This window comes from Dermochelys coriacea, chromosome 13, assembly GCF_009764565.3.
Source record: "Dermochelys coriacea isolate rDerCor1 chromosome 13, rDerCor1.pri.v4, whole genome shotgun sequence".
Lineage (NCBI taxonomy): Eukaryota > Metazoa > Chordata > Testudines > Dermochelyidae > Dermochelys > Dermochelys coriacea.
In genome coordinates this window covers 31,215,467-31,234,492 of record NC_050080.1, presented here as the reverse complement: position 1 = coordinate 31,234,492, position 19,026 = coordinate 31,215,467, and the positions used below count along the sequence as shown (strand labels likewise).

Sequence of the window (19,026 nt, the reverse complement as noted above, 5' to 3'; positions counted from 1 at the left end):
AGTCTCTCAGGGTTACCCAGAATAACTCTGGGGATCTCTGTCTTCTCGTTCAGTTATTCTGCCCTGTTAGAATTCAGACAGTCCAGAGATGAAGGATCTTTTCCTGAATCCACACTTATAGCTTCTTCTCACAGAAAACAAGCTGACAGGGGGTCACTACTCACATGGACTCTTTCTTTGATGATGGAGAGTGAGGAATACATTTAGCATCTTTGATTGGCACTTACCACACACACTGGCTACTTGCTTTGAAATTATCACTTTCCAGTTAAAGTTCTTCATTTGTGTTCCACAAGGCTTCTTCTTGTTGATGGGTTATTTAGTTACAGGGGGATATACAATGTAAATGTTTGCTACTACATTATAACTGGATACAGATAAATGAAAACAAGGCATGCAGCATACCATTAGTTTTCATGATATTTAAACACCAAATACACTCAGACATTTAACAATCACTTTGATCCTACACTAATACACAAGTGAATTGGCCTGGCTTCCAGCTGTGCATTTGTAATCTTTCAGTGAGGCCTAGTGCTTTGACATGAGCTGGCATCTGGTCTGCCAGTGTCATACCTTGGAGAAGAGGTGTGTATGTGAAAGATTTACATTGTATTTGGCCATTAAAAGAGCTGGACCTGGAAAGAGGGGAAACTGAGGCATACTACACTGGCTGCAGGGAGGCAGGATACATTTCCTATAGAACAGGATGAAAAGTATGTTCTCAAAGAATCTGAGGATTATTTAACATACTAGTGGTATATTAAGGATATAATGCATGTACCACAGGAAGTCCTGTTAGCACTGAGAAATAAAACTTGACTGGATGGTAAAACTAGATGTGAGTGGGCACATTAAGATTGACTAGATTAACTGTATGGACATTGTAATAAACCCAAACAGTAAGGATTTATATAGATCCAGAATACTTGAATATGCCAACAAACACAAACACTACCTCAGGACACCAGCTTCAGGTTTGGAAACGAGCCAAAAAATTCTGGCTTCATACTTGAAGTGCTAGACTTCCCCTTCACTTCCCCTTTGTTCCCTGTATTTAGGTGACTTCTCTAGATTACTGCTGGATTGTGAGTGAAACCAAAACAGCATGTCTCACATCTCTGAGGATTTGCTGATTCAGGACAGGAGTTACTACAATATGTGACTGTGTAACATGCAAAAAAACCCTCAAACCACACCAAATCCAACACTGGAATTGACAAAAGCAGTGGCAGGGTGACAATGAGATTGGTTATGTAGGGAATATCCATAATTTCACGTACAGTGCTTTTATAGACATTTCACAGTGAGTTTTAATGACCAGTGTGTTGTTAGTTTTCAGATGATGTTTTACATGACACCTTTCAAATACAGATCACGTTGACATGGTGTGAGGTGTATTGAGCTGGTCAGGTTAGCTGAGTTTTATTGTTCATACAGGGGGGAGCCCTTTCGCATCAGGTATTGGGGAAGCTCTGAGATCACAGTGCCTATCTTTTAAGCATCTAGAAAATCACAGGGATGACACTGCTATCCACAAAGCTGAGTTAGGTGCCCAGGCGCCCTATACAATGACTGGGGGGAAAAGATGCACTTTAGTCTGCGATCCACAAAAGTCAACACACTAGGTGGGGAGATGCCGACCAGAGGGGTGTGTGCTAAGTTCCTCCCTCTCACAGAGATAGGAGCCTAATGCTGAGCACAGAGACATGTCACGCTGTCTGGAGTGCCTCATGAGCATGAGTGCCAACCTCAGGGCAGACTGTCAAGAAGCAGGGCAGAGTACCCAAACTGGTTTTATGTTCTATAATTCGATTTCACCTGCCCAGTGGCAAGTGTGAACTCCTAAAGCACTATAACAGTTTTACCATGGAGTCAAAGACAATTCCCTTGGGCATTCCAGTCTATCTTGCCACCCAGGTAAGCTGGACTTAGTGATAGATAGTTGCTATACACCAAAGTTCACCAAATATTCTGGTAACTCTCACATCAAGACAATGCTTGTAGTCAATCCTGTAGTTAAGGCTCTACCAAATTCACAGTCCATTTTGGTCAATTTCATGGCCATAGGATTTTTAAAATTGTAAATATCATGGTTTCGGCTATTTAAATCTGAAATTTCACAGTGTTGTAAATTGTAGGGGTCTCTTACTTCTGCGCTGTTGCTGACGGCGGCGCTGCCTTCAGAGCTGGGCAGCCAGAGAGTGGCAGCTGCTGGCTGGAAGCCCAGCTCTGAAGGCAGAGCTGCTGCCAGCAGCACCCTCAGTCAGCAGCTGCCACTCTCTGGCTGCCCAGCTCTGAAGGCAGCAGTGCAGAAGTAAGAGTGACATGGTATGGTATTAGAGTAGCAGCCGTGTTAGTCTGTATTCGCAAAAAGAAAAGGAGTACTTGTGGCACCTTAGAGACTAACAAATTTATTTGAACATAAGCTTTAATGAGCTACAGGGGGGGAGTGTTAACCTGGGAATGTGGCAGGGGAGTTTCACTCCCTGTGGATGGGATACCTGAGAGCCTGTAACCTGACCCAGGAGGGGGAGGGGGAGGTAACACCTCTGCCCTGGGAATGTGGACAAAAGGCTGCAGGAGAGAGCCTGCTGGGGGGGGTTTAGTTTCAGTTTGGGGCGGGGTGGTGGAATGCGGGGAACCCTAGGGCCGGGGTCTAAGCTCCCTGCTCCCCCAGAAGGACTTGACTGAGGGGTCCTGGTTGTACCCCCCAGCTCTGGTTTAGACTGTGTCCTATTGTCCAATAACCTTCCGTTTACTGGCTGGCTGAGAGTCACAGTGAATCCCAGGAAGAGGGGTGCAGGCCCTGGATTCCCCCACACTCCGTGACAACTGGTGGCAGTGGTGGGATCTACTGCACCCCATGAATGGCGCTTCCTGCAGTAAGTGACTGGGGAACAGTAAAACGAAGGGGGATTGACGGGGACCAGGCGTGCTGAAGATTCAGAGAGAGACAGTTTTCAGGGGGTGGTTAACCCCTTGGAGTGTGTGACCAGAGAGAAAGACTTTGCAGTAATAGGGTTCCCCGGGGGATTGCAACGAGCTGGTCCCAGGGGCGGAGGAGTCTGCAGCTCGACCCTGGCAAAGAGGTGGTGACCTCAGGAAGGACTGGCACCCTAGGGGTTCTTCCCGGAAACCGTGGAAAGCTGCCCAGGCCTGCGAGTGGCCAGCAGGGAGATGTATGCTAAACACCTTAAGAGCGACTGGTGGAGCTGTGCAGGCAGAGGGGGCTGCACATTGGGAGGTCCACCAAGGAACAGCTGATTGCCCAGTTGGAGGAGAGGGATCGCTTGGATGACCCGATTCCTGTCCCTGAGGGAAGCCGCCTGGTGGATGCAGCGTGGGCCCTGTGGCCTGACCGGGGCTGGGAGAGGTCAGACTGCTGCTGAGGACATCCTGAAGACCCTTCCTACTTATGCCTGGGGGAGGGGTTGGGGGAAAGCCCAGCGAATACCGAGGGCACCCTGACCCCAGCAGCCAGCAGGGGATCCTCCCGTGGAACTCCCCATCCCTGGAGTGGAGGCGCTGGAATGGGAGAGGGAGATGAAAATGAGGGAGCTGGAGGATCATGAAAAACAGTATCAGCATGAGTGGGAAGAGAAAGAGAAACAGAGGCAGCATGAACTGGAACTGGCCAGGCTGAGGAGCAGTGGGGCCCTGGCTGCGGTGAATGAGGGAGGGACCCAAGACTGCAAAGAGCTTTGATAAGTGCTTCCTGGCCCAGTGTAAGGAGGGGGAGGACATAGATAACTTCCTGACTGCCTTTGAGAATGCCTGTGAGATGCACGGGGTTGACCCTGCAGACAGGCTCCAGTTTCTCACGCCTTTACTGGACCCCAAAGCCATGGAGGTGTACAGCCGAATGAAAGGGGCTGAGGCAGGGGACTACGAACTGTTCAAAAGACCCTGCTTCGTGAGTTTGGGCTGCCCCTGAGATGTACCGGAAAAGTTTCTGGAGTCAGCGTAAAATGCCTGAGGTCATATACCTACAACTGGTCAATCGAATGCAGGGATATGCCCGCAAGTGGACAGCTGGGGCCCAAGCTAAAGAGGAACTGCTTGACCTAATTGTACTGGAGCAACTGTATGAACAATGCCCTTCTGACCTGAGGCTATGTTGGTGGACAAAAAGCTAGAGAACCCACAGCATGCAGGGCAGCTGGCCGATGAGTTTTGTGAACAGTCGGTCCGGGGTAGCAGGGAGGAGTCTCAAAAGAACAGGCCCCCCACGATGCAGAGAGAGAGTCACCATGGGACCTTTCGGTGAGGAAATATGGAGAACCCCTTCCCAAGGGAAACACCTGGAGTCGGGACCCTCCAACCCGCTAGAGGGGATCAACGTGACCTGAGCTGCTATCACTGTGGCCAGAGAGGCCACGTACGACCCAGTGCCCCAGGCTCAGGGACAGAGTGAGCAGACCCAACCTACCCAGGGTTAACTGGGTAGGGACCCAGCTGGATGAGGGGCAGACGACCCAGGCAAGGGGGGCTGCCAGCTTACCACCTGCTCAGGACGGAAGAGTACCCCAGGCCAGCTCCCCCAGAGGGCTGGAGGCTCTGGCGCAGGGGTCTCGGTTACAACGTGGGCGCGGGGTTGTCCCTCCAGAGAGAGTGCCTTTTTCCCCTAGAGGTGGATGGACGAAGGTCAATGGATACTGGGATATGGGCGCGGTGGTGACGTTGCTCCAGCCTGATGTGGTGGTCCCAGATTGGGTGGTGCCCACACCTACCTGACCCTGATGGGGGTGGGTGGACCCCATTCAAGGTGCCCTTGGCAAGGGTACACCTGAAATGGGGGCCCAAGGAGGGGCCCAAGGATGTGGGGGGTGCACTACCATTTGCCCACTGAGGTTTTGATGGGGGGGGACCTAGAGGGACTGGCCAAGCAACCCCCAGAACGCCCTGGTGGTGAACCCATTGCCAGAGCCGGCGAGGGCACTGCGCCCTGACCTTGGGGAGGGTGCCACACCGGAGGCACAGGACCCTACCCTGGTGGGAGGGAGGCGCCGAGGGGCCCGTCTCAGAGAGGCTGTGGCCTCAGACCCAGCCAATGAGGGGGAACCGCGCCCCATCCCTTCCCCAGCTGCTGAGTTTTCAGGCTGAGTTGCAGAAAGATCCCTCCTTGCGGAAGCTCAAGGACCTGGCCGACCTCAGGGTGGGACGGACCATGAGGACAGCATCTCCTACGATAGTGCTTGGGGTGTGCTATAGAGCTCCGGGATCTAATTTGGATATGGATAGAGCCCTTTTTAATGTCTTTAATAAAGTAAATACTAATGGAAACTGCGTGATCATGGGAGACTTTAACTTCCCAGATATAGACTGGAGACCAGTGCTAGTAATAATAATAGGGCTCAGATTTTTCTAGATGCGATAGCTGATGGATTCCTTCATCAAGTAGTTGCTGAACCAGCTAGAGGGGATGCCATTTTAGATTTAATTTTGGTGAGTAGCGAGGACCTCATAGAAGAAATGGTTGTAGGGGACAATCTTGGCTCAAGTGATCATGAGCTAATTCAGTTCAAACTAAATGGAAGGATTAACAAAAATAAATCTGCAACTAGGGTTTTTTGATTTCAAAAGGGGCTGACTTTCAAAAAATTAAGGAATTAGTTTAGGGAAGTGGATTGGACTGAAGAACTTATGGATCTAAAGGTAGAGGAGGCCTGGGATTACTTTAATCAAAACTGCAGAAGCTATCGGAAGCCTGTATCCCAAGAAAGGGGAAAAAATTCATAGGAAGGAGTTGTAGACCAAGCTGGATGAGCAAGCATCTTAGAGAGGTGATTAAGAAGAAAGCAGAAAGCATACAGGGAGTGAAGATTGGAGGGATCATCAGGAAAGCTACCTAATTGAGGTCGGAACATGTAGGGATAAAGTGAGACAGGTTTAAAGTCGAGTAGAGTTGGACCTTGCAAAGGGAATTAAAACCAATAGTAAAAGGTTCTATAGCCATATAAATAAGAAGAAAACTAAGAAGAAGAAGTGGGGCTGCTTAACACTGAGGATGGAGTGGAGGTTAAAGATAATCTAGGCATGGCCCAATATCTAAAAACAAATACTTTGCCTCAGTCTTTAATAAGGCTAAAGAGGATCTTGGGGATAATGGTAGCATGACAAATGGGAATGAGGATATAGAGGTAGATATTACCATAATCTGAGGTAGAAGCAAAACTGAAACAGCTTAATGGAACTAAATCGGGGGGGCCCAGATAATCTTCATCCAAGAATATTAAAGGAATTGGCACCTGAAATTGCAAGCCCATTAGCAAGAATTTTTAATGAATCTGTAAACTCAGGAGTAGTACCGAATGATTGGAGAATTGCTAATATAGTTCCTATTTTTAAGAAAGGAAAAAAAAAGTGATCCAGGTAACTACAGGCCAGTTAGTTTGACATCTGTAGTATGCAAAGTCCTGGAAAAAATTTTGAAGGAGAAATTAGTTAAGGACATTGAAGTCAATGGTAAATGGGACAAAATACACATGGTTTTACAAAAGGTAGATCGTGCCAACCAACCTAATCTCCTTTTTTGAAAAGGTAACAGATTTTTTAGATAAAGGAAATGCAGTGGATCCAATTTACCTAGATTTCAGTAAGGCATTTGATACCAGTGCCACATGGGAATTATTAGTTAAATTGGAGAAGATGGGGATCAATATGAACATCAAAAGGTGGATAAGGAATTGGTTAAAGGGGAGACTGCAACAGGGTCCCTACTGAAAGGCGAAATTGTCAGTTGGAGGAGGTTACCAGTGGATTCCTCAGGGATCGGTTTTGGGACCAATCTTATTTAATCTTTTTATTACTGACCTTGGCACAAAAAGTGGGAGTGTGCTAATAAAGTTTGCAGATGATACAAAGCTGGGAGGTATTGCTAATTCGGAGAAGGATCGGGATATTATACAGGAGTATCTGGATGACCTTGTAAACTGGAGTAATAGTAATAGGATGAAATTTAATAGTGAGAAGCGTAAGGTTATGCATTTAGGGATTAATAAGAAGAATTTTAGTTAGTAAGCTTGGGACGCATCAATTAGAAGTAACAGGAAGAGGAGAAGGAACCTTGGAGTATTGGTTGATCATAGGATGACTATGAGCTGCCAATGTGATATGGCTGTGAAAAAAGCTAATGCAGTTTTGGGATGCATCAGGAGAGGCATTTCCAGTAGGGATAAGGAGGTTTTAGTACCGTTATACAAGGCACTGGTGAGACCTCACCTAGAATACTGTGTGCATTCTGGTCTCCCATGTTTAAAAAGGATGAATTCAAACTGGAGCAGGTTCCAGAGAAGGGCTACTAGGATGATCCGAGGAATGGAAAACTTGTCTTATGAAAGGAGACTTAAGGAGCTTGGCTTGTTTAGCCTAACCAAAAGAAGGTTGAGGGGAGATATGATTGCTCTCTATAAATATATCAGAGGGATAAATACAGGAGAGGGAGAGGAATTATTTAAGATCAGCACCAATGTGGACACAAGAACAATGGGTATAAACTGGCCACCAGGAAGTTTAGACTTGAAATCAGACAAAGGTTTTAACCATCAGAGGAGTGAAGTTTTGGAATAACCTTCCAAGGGAAGCAGTGGGGGCAAAAGATCTATCTGGTTTTAAGATTCTACTTGATAAGTTATGGAGGAGATGGTATGATGGGATAATGGGATTTTGGTAAATAATTGATCTTTAAATATTCAGGGTAAATAGGCCAAATCCCTGAGATGGGATATTAGATGGATGGGATCTGAGTTAGCCAGGAAAGAATTTTCTGTAGTATCTGGCTGGTGAATCTTGCCCATATGCTCAGGGTTTAGCTGATTGCCATATTTGGGGTCGGGAAGGAATTTTCCTCCAGGGCAGATTGGAGAGGCCCTGGAGGTTTTTCGCCTTCCTCTGTAGCATGGGGCATGGTTGACTTGAGGGAGGCTTCTCTGCTCCTTGAAGTCTTTGAACCATGATTTAAGGACTTCAATAGCTCAGACATGGTGAGGTTTTCATAGGAGTGGGTGGGTGAGATTCTGTGGCCTGCGCTGTGCAGGAGGTCAGACTAATGATCAGAATGGTCCCTTCTGACCTTAGTATCTATGAATCTATGAAGGTTGTACAGGAGAGGTTCCTGGGGAGAAGTGGTTCCTGTACCGAGAACGGGGTCCCCCAGGGGAAAATGGAGTCTTTTGGGATCAGGAGGCAGCTGGTGGTACCCCAGAAGTATCGCCGTAAGCTACTGTACGTGGCCCATGACATCCCTCTCTCAGGGCACCAGGGAATCTGGCGCACCCGGCAGAGGCTGCTACAGAACTTTCACTGGCCTGGGGGCCTTTACCACTGTTCGGCAGTATTGCCGATCCTATGACCCCTGTCAGAGGGTGGGGAAGGCCGGGGACAAAGGGAAAGCGGCTTGAGACCTTTGCCCATCATAGAGGAACCTTTCCAGAAAGTGGCCATGGACATAGTGGGGACCTCTCAGCAAGACGACCCAGTCGGGGAGAAATACATTCTGGTGGTGTTAGATTTTGCCATCCGCTACCCCCGAGGCAGTGCCCTTAGCTTCCACTGAAGCAGACACTGTGGCAGATGCGCTGTTGACCATTTTCAGCCGAGTGGGGTTCCCCAACGAAGTCTTGACAGACCAAGGATCCCAACTTCATGTCGGCCCTGCTCTGGTGCTTGTGGGAGAAATGTGGGGTCCGGCAAAACTGGGCCTTAGCGTATCACCCCCAGTCCAATGGGCTGGTGGAGAGGTTCAATGGGACGCTAAAGATGATGCTGAAAAACCTTTATGAACCAGCGCCCGCAGCACTGGGACAAGTACTTACCTCACCTGCTGTTCGCATACAGGGAGGTACCCCAGGGAGTCTACCGGATTTTCCGCCTTTCGAACTGTTTATATGGAAGGAGGGTAAGGGCCCCTGGACCTGATGAGAGACGAATGGGAGGGGAAGGCTACTCCCGATGGAGAGTCAGTGGTGGAGTATGTCCTGATGTTCCAAGAGAGACTTGCTGAACTCATGGGCCTGGCCAGGGAGAATCTGGCCAGAGCCCAGAAGAAGCAGAAGGTCTGGTTGAACCGCACGGCGCAGGCCCGTTGCCTACGTCAATGGGATCCGGTGATGGTTCTCATCCCCGTGAGAAAGACAACTATAGGCCGCCTGGGAGGGTCCCTTTAAGGTTGTCAAGCAGCTAAATGAGGTAAACTATGTGGTGGAGCTGTTTGAACCGGGCGCACCACGTCGGGTTTACTATGTGATATGATGAAGCCATTATGCTAGGGGGAATGTGTGTTGGCCGTGTGTGGACATTGGGAGGGAGGGAGATGACCCTTTAGTAGATCTATTCCCTGGGACCAGAGCTGGTTCACCCCGGAAACAGTTCCCCTCTCGGATCAGCTAACCCCTGCCCAGCAAGCTGAGATCAGGGTGGTGCTGCATCCATACCAACAGCTGTTTTCCAACCAGCCTGGACGCACTAATCTGACTGTCCACCTGGTGCAGACAGGGTCGCACCCACCGATAAGATTCTCCCCCTTCTGAGTCACAGGGAAAACGGCTCAAGGACCTGGAAAGAGAGGTCAGCGACATGCTGGCTTTGGGGGTGATCCAGCCATCTGCCAGCTCTTGGGCCTCGCCGGTGGTGCTGGTCCCCCAAAAGGACGGGTCAATCTGGTTCTGTGTGGACTATCGGAAGCTCAATGCCATCACTGTATCTGATGCCTACCCAATGCCCAGGCCTGACGAGCTCCTAGACAAATTGGGAGGAGCTCGCCACCATGGACCTGACAAAGGGCTACTGGCAAGTGCCGCTGGATGCAGATGCCCGGCTGAAATCGGCCTTTATCACCCCTCTGGGGCTCTATGAGTTCCTGGCCCTGCCTTTCGGCCTCAAGTTTGCGCCGGCCACCTTCCAGCGCCTGGTGGATCAGCTACTGAGGGGGATGGAGAGTTTTGCCGTGGCGTATATTGATGACATCTGTGTCTTTAGCCAGACCTGGGAGAACCATGTGTCCCAGGTTAGACAAGTGCTGGACCGACTCTAGGAGGCTGGACTGACTGTAAAAGCGGAGAAGTGCAAGGTGGGGATGGCTGAAGTATCTTAACTAGGCCATCGGGTGGGGAGTGGCCGCCTAAAGCCGGAACTAGCTAAAGTGGAGGTTATCAGAGACTGGCCCGCTCCCCACACCAAAAGCAGGTCCAAGCCTTTATTGGGTTGGCAGGATACTACTGAAGGTTTGTGCCCCGCTTTAGCGCCATAGCCATCCCCATCACTGAGCTATGCAGAAGGGGAAGCCAGACAAGGTGGTCTGGACTGAGCAGTGCCAGGAGGCTTTCCGGGATGCTGAAGGAGGTTCTGGCCAGTGGCCAGTTCTGGCAAACCCAGACTTTGATAAGCCCTTTATGGTGTTCACAGATGCCTCAGACATGGGACTGGGGGCTGGTGTTAATGCAGGAGGATGAAAGGGGGAGAGACACCCCATCGTGTGCCTGAGCAAGAAGTTGCTACCCCGCCGGGAGCAACGCTACGCGGCCATCGAGAAGGAGTGCCTGGCCATGGTTGTGGGCCCTCAAGAAACTAGAGCCATATCTCTTTGGGCGACACTTCATCGTGTACACCGACCCACTCTCCCCTGACCTGGCTGCACCAGATGAAAGGAGCCAACGCCAAGCTCCTGAGTTGGAGCCTGCTCCTACAGGATTATGACAGGATGTGGTCCATGTGACAAGGGAAGTGCCAACATGACAGCGGATGCGTTGTCCGGAGATGGGGCCCTGAACTTCCCTAGGTCACTGGTCAGAGTGACCCCGCTCAGTTCAGTTTCGAAGGGGGAGAGATGTGACGCAGCAGGGAGGGGGAGTGTTGACCAGGGAATGTGGCAGGGGAGTTTCACTCCCTGTGGATTGGGATACCTGAGAGCCTGTAACCTGACCCAGGAGGGGGAGGGGGAGGTAACACCTCTGTTCTGGAAATGTGGAACAAACGGCTGCAGGAGGGAGCCTGCTGGGGGGGGTTAGTTTCAGTTTGGGGCTGGGTGGTGGAACGCAGGGACACCCCAGGGCCGGGGTCTAAGCTCCCTGTTCCCTCCTCCAGAAGGACTTGACTGAGGGGTCCTGGTTGTACCCCCCAGCTCTGTTTTAGGCTGTGTCCCTGTTGTCCAATAAACCATTCCGTTTTACTGGCTGGTGAGAGTCACAGTGAATCCCAGAAAGAGGGGTGCAGGCCTCAGACTCCCTCACACTCCATGACAACTGGTGTTTAGAGGTGGGGATCTACTGCACCCTATGAACAGTGCTTCCTGCAGTAAGTGACTGGGGAACAGTAAAACAAAGGGGGAATTGACGGGGGACCAGGCGTGCTGAAGATTCAGAGAGAGAGAGAGTTTCAGGAGGTGGTTAAACCCTGGGAGTGGTGTGACCAGAGAGAAAGACTTTTGCAGTAACAGGGTTCCCTGGGGGATTGCAGCAGGTGGTCCCAGGGGCGGAGGAGTCTGCAGCTCGACCGTGGGCAAAGAGGTGGTGACCTCAAGAAGGACTGGCACCCTAGGGGTTTCTTCCTGGAAACTGTGGAAAAGTTGCCCAGGCCTGCGAGTGGCCAGCAGGAGTGTATGCTAAACGAGGGAGCTGAGGGAGAGGGAAGTAATGCTGGGAAGGAGCCTGGGTGTGAACTTGGAGGGTTGTTGTGTATGGGTGGGAAAAGCATGCAACAAGTTTTTTTGGGGGGACAGGGAGGGATTGTTAGGGAGCTTCTCTCATGCAGACTCTGGCTGATCCCTAGCCTCTCCTATTGAGTCAGGCACATGGCCTCCCCATCCCAATATGTCCTGCAGTCCCATGTGTCCTTGCACCCCCCCCTGTTCACACCTCCACCCCCATTCAGACACCCACTCCCCCCATCTCCATGTGGTCCTGCACCCCCTCCCACTATCCCCATGTATCTCTATGTGGCAGGGCACTCCCTCCTCCATCCCTATGTGGCCCTGCACCGCCCTCCCTATGTGCTTTCCTGAAAGCTAACAAGTGCAGCTATTTCTAGGATCTGCTGGTTAACCCTTCCCCCCTCACCTATAACCCTCACCATGAATCTTGGGGCGTTCTGTCCCTGCTATCATCCTTGACTCTTAAGTCTTCAGAGGGATAATATGCCCTAACAGAAATGCAGGAGTTGAGAAACCCAAGGAATATAGAGGCCACTCTGCAAATGGAAAGTGCCCCAAAAGAAAAGAGGCCTTACGGGGATTCAAGGGTTTGTAAGCAAATTCCTCCAAATTTGTCACAAATTACAATTAAGTGCCTCCCTCAGAAGCTGCTTGAGGAAACTTAATGCCTTGGGCCATCTGGGGAGCTGAGCAGAGCATAACAGTTTGAACCCCATTGCTGCAGGTGTGGGGGGTCAAGGAAGGTTTAGGACTTAGTGTAAAGGTAATCTGGGGGCAACACTCCAGGCCCCTGTCAAAGTGCGCGCTGTCCCTTTAAGAATAGATAATGGTGGGAAGAAAGCGGGTTGACAGTATAAAATGCGCAAGCGCAAACGACTTTGCCGGAGGACTTATTTGACAGCGAGGAAAATGTCACGCGCAGGCGCACTTCCTAATAAGTGGAGGGCGGATCCGAGGGGACTTATTTCGCGGAGCACTCAGAGGGGCGTGGGTGCACGCGCCCTGTGTGCCGAGAAACCGGGTTCCCCAGGGTGAGTTTTCTGGCGCTGCCGGAAGTGTCCGGAGAGAGCCGAGCCGAGCGGAGCCTTCCGTGCTGTGTCGCCGGCCTCACCCACTGCGGGGCACCATGGAGCCGGGCGCCTGAGGGCGGAGCGGGGTGCCCTGCCCCCGACATGCCAGCCGGGCCCCATCGGCGCAGGTAACTGGCGGGCCCCGGGCGGGCCGTGGGGCAGCGGGGCCTGGCCGAGTAGCGGGGATGCGGCCGGCTGCCCCAGGGCGGGCCCGGCAGGTTGGGCCCGGCCTCGCCCCGGTGGCTGCGGGGTGTCGCCTTTGCGCCCGCGCTGAGAGGTGCCAGGCCCGCGGGCCGAGCCCCGGCGATGCCCGGAGGCCCTAGCTCCGCGGCCCGGGGAGCCGCCCTGCCCCGAGCGGGGTTCCCGCCGCAGCGGGTGATGTTCCTTCGCTCCCGGGCCGGCTCATCGCCGGATGGCAGCGCCGGGCAGGGCCTGTCGTGGGCACCCTGCTGGCCGCTGCCTGCCGGGGTCGGCGGGGCAGGTCCGCTGAGACTCCGGCAAAGCAGCAGGGGCTCAGGAGCGGGTCCCTGGGGACTGGCGGGGGGTGGCGAGTCTCAGCGGTCGCCTGTAGGCAGCGCAGGCAGCTGCCTACATCCCGGGCATGTTGGCAAATGCCTGCACTAGAGGTTCTGGCTCAGGCTGAAGTGATACAATGGGAGCAAGAGGGCGGTGAGCAGAGAAGTGCCCTTGGACAGAGCATGAGGCAGTGAACTAGAAAGGGGTTTGAACAGCTTGTTAGGAGTCAGGGTTTAGCCTCAACTGGTTTATAATATAAACTGCGTTAGGGGAGTACCTTGCAATTGCCAGACACGCTCTAGCCATAAGTAGCCTCTGTTTTTCCACCAAATGCATCCGATGAAGTGAGCTGTAGCTCACGAAAGCTTATGCTCTAATAAATGTGTTAGTCTCTAAGGTGCCACAAGTAGTCCTTTTCTTTTTGCGAATACAGACTAACACGGCTGCTACTCTGAAATCTAGCCATAAGTGGCTACAAAAGAGGAATCCCTTCTTTAGGTAGGCCCTGGGCCAGCCCATTTGGGAACCCAGGTGCCCATGACCCAAACAGCTGGGAGAACAAAGCTGGGATTTCTGCAGTGATGCTTGCTCTGAAATCCTGCTGTGGGAAGGGAGCTCCATCTTTTATATTCACTCCAGCCAATTAAGTGTTATACATTTGAAGGTTGCCTTAATTCACCGTTGAAAGAGTGAGCGAGCTTTCTCTCTCTCCCTCCTGTTCACAGCTCTTTGATTGCTGCAAGTTGGAGTACAGTGTGTAGGGATGAAGAAAGGAAGGTTTCTGATACTTCTCCTTTCATTAGATTCCCCCGTGATAACTTCAGTGCCTGCCCGGTTGCTGCTGCTCAGGAAAACTATTTGCAATAGGACGTTTTCATGATTCTTGGTTTTCACAGTTGATATTCGGAACTATTGATATCCGTGAACTTGCTGTTGTGTAGCAAAGTTATGAGACACAGCAGAAGCAGGGAAGGTGACTGTAGACTCAGAAGGCCGTTCTTTTTTGTTAGTATTAAGATAATACTAAAACTAGAGACCAAAGAAACGATGCATCCTGATTTATAAAGAACTGGGATGGCCAAAGCGCTAGCTACAGAAATTTAGCCTCCCTACTTATAGCAAAGTGTTCATTATTGTGGCTAACCCTATAAGACTTTTTTTTTTTTTCCCCCCTTGTGATCTTCCTTTGAAGGTTCCAGTGGACCAAGCTGAAGTGGCTCAGCTGAACTCGGCCAGTCCTGTTAGAGATGAAGTGTGATCTCTAGCTGACCCACTTCAGCGTTGCTCCCTGGTACATCCAGGAGACTGGACTGGAGGAGACAAGTCGTAGTCCTAGAGTTTAAGGCCAGAAGGAACCACCATACCGTGTAGGGTGACCAGACGTCCCGATATTGAGCAGTTTGTCCCATGTCCTGACCGAAGTATGGTTGGGACTCCATTTGTCCCGATATTTTGTTTCGGGCAAGGTAGCCCTTTTTCCTTAGGCGGCAATGACAGGCAGGGGGAGTGGCTTTTCAATTGTTGTACTCACCTGGCATGTCCAGGTCTTCGGCGGGTACTTCAGTCGCTGATGGGCTTCGGCGGCATTTTGGCGGCGGGTACTTCTTTCTTCGTCAGCAAGATTTATTTCCCGCCGCCAAATGTGCCGGGTGAGTGTAACAATTGAAAAGGCACTCCCCCGCGGCGGCCCAGTTACCTTGTATTCGCATCTCGTCACCCTAATACTATCTAGTCTGACATCCTGTATAGCACAGGTCACCAACACCACCCAGCACCGGCACACTAAACCCAACAACTGAAATCAGACCATAATACCATAGCCCTCAGGAGACTAGACTGTTACGTGTCACAGGCAGAGAATAGGAGGGACGGCCGTGCACCAATGCCTTATGACCCTGTCAATAGTTGGAAAATAGTTAAGTAAAGTATACCCAAGTAATCCTGGCAAGTCACCCGCATGCACATGCTGCAGAAGATGATGAAACCTCCAAAGTCTGTCAATCTGGCCTGGGGCAAAATTCCTTCCTGACCCCACATATGGCAATCCTTTAGATCCTGAGTATGTGAGCAAGGACTGGCCAGCCAAGCACTTGAGAGAATATGCTTGGTGCCATCTCAGAGCCCTGACCCTCCCCGTCCAATGTCCCATCTCCAGCAATGGCCATCCCTGTTGGCTCAGAGGAAGGAGATTAAAGCAAACCCAGAATATACTGGCAGGGAGGAATCCCTTTCTGATCCCTTAGGTAGCTTTTAGGAATATAAGACATAAACCAAAAGTGAGCCTCAAGGCTATTGAGGCTTGCTCCCTACCATCAGAAGCAACCATGTCATTCAATCGCGCTCTTAATTGACAGAAAGATCAAGGTGGTGGGGAGAAATGTGGTGGTGTGACTTATAAATGGGAGAGCAAAACAAGAAGGGGTAGAATTTTCAAAGCTGATTAGGCACTTAGGAATCTAAGTCCCATTAACATTCAACAAGACTTAGGCCTTGTCTATGCTCTATTAATCAATTTAGCTACGTTGTTCAGGTCTGTGTGAAATTTTATGCCCTGATTACTATAGTTAGGTCAATCTAACCCCTGGTGTAGATGTGCTAGGTTGATGGAATTCTGCTGTCAACCTAGCTATTGCCTCTTGAAGAGGTGAACTAACTACATCAAGAAACAACCCCTTTCCATCAATGTAGGATGCACATATACTATGGCACTACAGCAGCACAGCTGCAGTGCCTTAACTGTGCAGCTGTAGTTGCTGTAGTGTAGACATACCCTTCGGCTCCTAGACGCGGAAACGCCATCTCCTGTGACAGTAAATGCAGATTCTAAAGGGGCAGATTCCAGCACTACATTACAGGAGTAGTTAAAGTGGAATTGAAAGGGGGTGGGAAATAAAAAATGAGAAGAGACTCCCTTCTTTTGGAGTAAAATGCTTCCAGAGTGTATCTTGAACTCTCGAAACGTTTGTAGATGGGGGGGCCCCCAAACTTCTACCATCCTGACTTCAGGATTTAGTCTTGCACATCTGCCAGCTGACTTTAATTCTGTATCTACTCTAGCTTCAGTGTTATTACCCCCCCTGAAGCTTCCCATGAAGGCTTTGCCTCTCTGTCCCAGTGGAATTCGGGCAGTTCCACATATCACAATATTTTGCCCTCCTATAGGGATTTTAATTTACTTGAGGATGTCAAATGGTGTTACAAACCATGTTAAATCTCCCAGCCCTCCTATGGTGTAGGTATGCAGTATTATCCCATTTTATGGAGATTAGATACTGCATTTGAAATTTGTGATCTAAAAGTCCATCTCCATATTTAGGAGCCTAAATTAAGTGGTTTGATTTGGAAGTGGAGTGCCTGTAAAGTCCACTGACGTAAGTGGATATTGTAGGTGCTCAGCACCTCTGGAAACCCAGGCCACTTTTTAAGAAAACTGAGTATCTTGTAGATTTAGGATCCTATCTTGAGTTAATCAGAGTTGAAGACTTTGGTCACAGTCGGTTGCCCAAGGCCTGTCAAAGCAGGGAATAAAACCCAAATCTTTTGTTTGTTTTTTTTTCCTGACCCCTGTGTGTGTGGTTTTTTATTGTTTTTGTTGTTTTAAAGAACTTCTCTCACAAGAACTGCAAGAGCAAGAAATCCATGTTTTATGCTTGCTAAAAGCAGTTGGGAATTCTAGTTTTCAACTGACAAACATTAATTTCTGATTGCAGTCGTTTCTAAGATAACAGCTACTAAAATCATGCCAGAGTTTAAAAGGATGTGGAGGAAGCCAGATGAATATCCAAATGACCTGCCCTATTGAAATATGTTAATATATCCCCAGTTTTAATAAAATTCAACAAAATTATTTTAGCTTCAAAACCTCTCAATTGCTCCACTAAACAGTTATTATTTGTACTTCCTCTGTAGTTCCTTGTGAAATTTGAGAGGATGTTTTTTGTTCTGTGCTTCTTCTGAGGACATAAGCACTTCCTGTTTCCAAATTTGAGAGGCTGTGAAATAGTTTAATGAAGCTAGGTGGAGAAATACATTTCAGATGTTTTTTCTTCAACTTTGGGTGTTGTTAGCAAGTTGAACTTGAAGATAACTGATTACATCACTATGAAACTTGAATATCCTCCCAAGTTTCAAAGGGACAGGGAGCTGCAGCTGAAGTAAAAATATTAAGTGTTGTTTTGGACCAATTTTAGTGGCTTTATAAAGTTAAAATTCAAGAACACACCAAAATATAAAAACAATTTGGTATGTGTGTAAATGTATGTTTCAAAGTCTCATCTCTGCCAACTTGCCATGGATATAAACTGTTTACAAATGCTTTATTGATCAGTAAACTCTTCCAGGCAGTGGTCCTAGATTGATTACCAAAAAGATATTTCCTCTCCCTGATGCTTTTTTTGAGCACTATAAAATTGTCCATGTATGTATGGAATCTGAAAATTGTGTCTTAAATCTGACAAAAGATCTTATTCAGCATCAGAACAAGTTCTGGTAGGCTTTTTGGATACCAAAGCACAAACTGTTTTAGAAATAGGTTTCAGAGTAGCAGCCATGTTAGTCTGTATTCACAAAAAGAAAAGGAGTACTTGTGGCACCTTGGAGACTAACAAATTTATTTGAGCATAAGCTTTCGTGAGCTACAGCTCACTTCATCGGACGCATTCTATTTAGAAATAGTTTCTTCTAATTAGAAGCTTAACAAACAGTAACAGTCTTTCACATTTGACTACCACTCAGCAGAAGTAAAGATTTCTAGAAGGAAAGACTGACCAAAACAACCATGCTACATAGTAAGACCAAAAAATTCTGATATGTAGCCATTATTAGATGCACATAAACTTGCAAATCCTTAAGATCAGGCTGTCAGCTCTGAGTACAGAGCACTGGAGAAGGCCCTTCCCTTTCTTGATTCCTGTCCTGCTCCCTGGACTGTGCTTTACCCACACACAGCAAAGTTGCATCCTCCCCTTGTACATTCCTTCCTTCATCCCTGGAAGACGGTAGGAGAAATCAAGCTAAAAACTGCTGCCTCTTTGCTCTACTGCTAGGGAGGATGGAGCAGTCATGGGAGGCTGCAACTTGCTAGGGGTGTTGCTCCTAGTTTCGGGTTATCCCCTTCCCCAAGAGTGGAATGATGGATTGTCAGAATAATCAGGATTTGGGAAGGAATTTTCCTTCAGGGCAGATTGGAGAGGCCCTGGAGGTTTTTCGCCTTCCTCTGTAGCATGGGGCACAGGTCACTTGAGGGAGGCTTCTCTGCTCCTTGAAGTCTTTAAACCATGATTTGAGGACTTCATTAGCTCAGACATAGGTGAGGTTTTTCGTAGGAGTGGGTGGGTGAGATTCTGTGGCCTGCGCTGTGCAGGAGGTCGGACTAGATGATCAGAATGGTCCCTTCTGACCTTAGTAACTATGAATCTATTTCATGTATTCCCTTCAAAAATGGCACACTGATTACATAGGCCTTGTGTACATGTTAATTTTTTCAGTATAACCTAAGGTGTGACTTTAAACTGATTTAGTTGTACTGGTATAACACCTCCCTGCAGTGTGTGGGCACACTTACTGTGGTATGAGTCCTTTTTGGGGGGAGGTGGGTTACCATATGTTGCTTGTGAAAAAGTTTAAGCTAAAATGAAAAAAGCACTCTTCTATGAGGATACCTGTCCATATCGGGGTTTACCAGAATAGCTCTCTATGCATTACTGTGGTATCTGAGTGACTCTAGTTATCCCCATAACACCCCTGTGAGGTAGGGAAGTACTCCAAAACAGTTTCGGCCTTAGGTCTCCATCT

At 49.1% G+C, this 19,026-nt stretch overlaps 1 protein-coding gene across 11 annotated transcripts in view; it reads left to right on the top strand.

Moving 5' to 3' along the window:
• Positions 1–12,532: 12,532 nt before the first annotated feature.
• RALGAPB (Ral GTPase activating protein non-catalytic subunit beta) overlaps positions 12,533–19,026 on the top strand; it is a 131,736-nt gene continuing 125,242 nt past the window's right edge. For 4 of the 11 annotated variants that reach the window (XM_043495551.1, XM_043495550.1, XM_043495549.1 and 1 more), the window contains exon 1: positions 12,568–12,845. The gene's annotated coding sequence lies outside the window, so the exon portion shown is untranslated. Of the gene's footprint in view, positions 12,846–19,026 lie in introns of all 11 variants that reach the window. The other 7 variants (XM_038369406.2, XM_038369403.2, XM_038369402.2 and 4 more) reach the window with 4 other exon arrangements.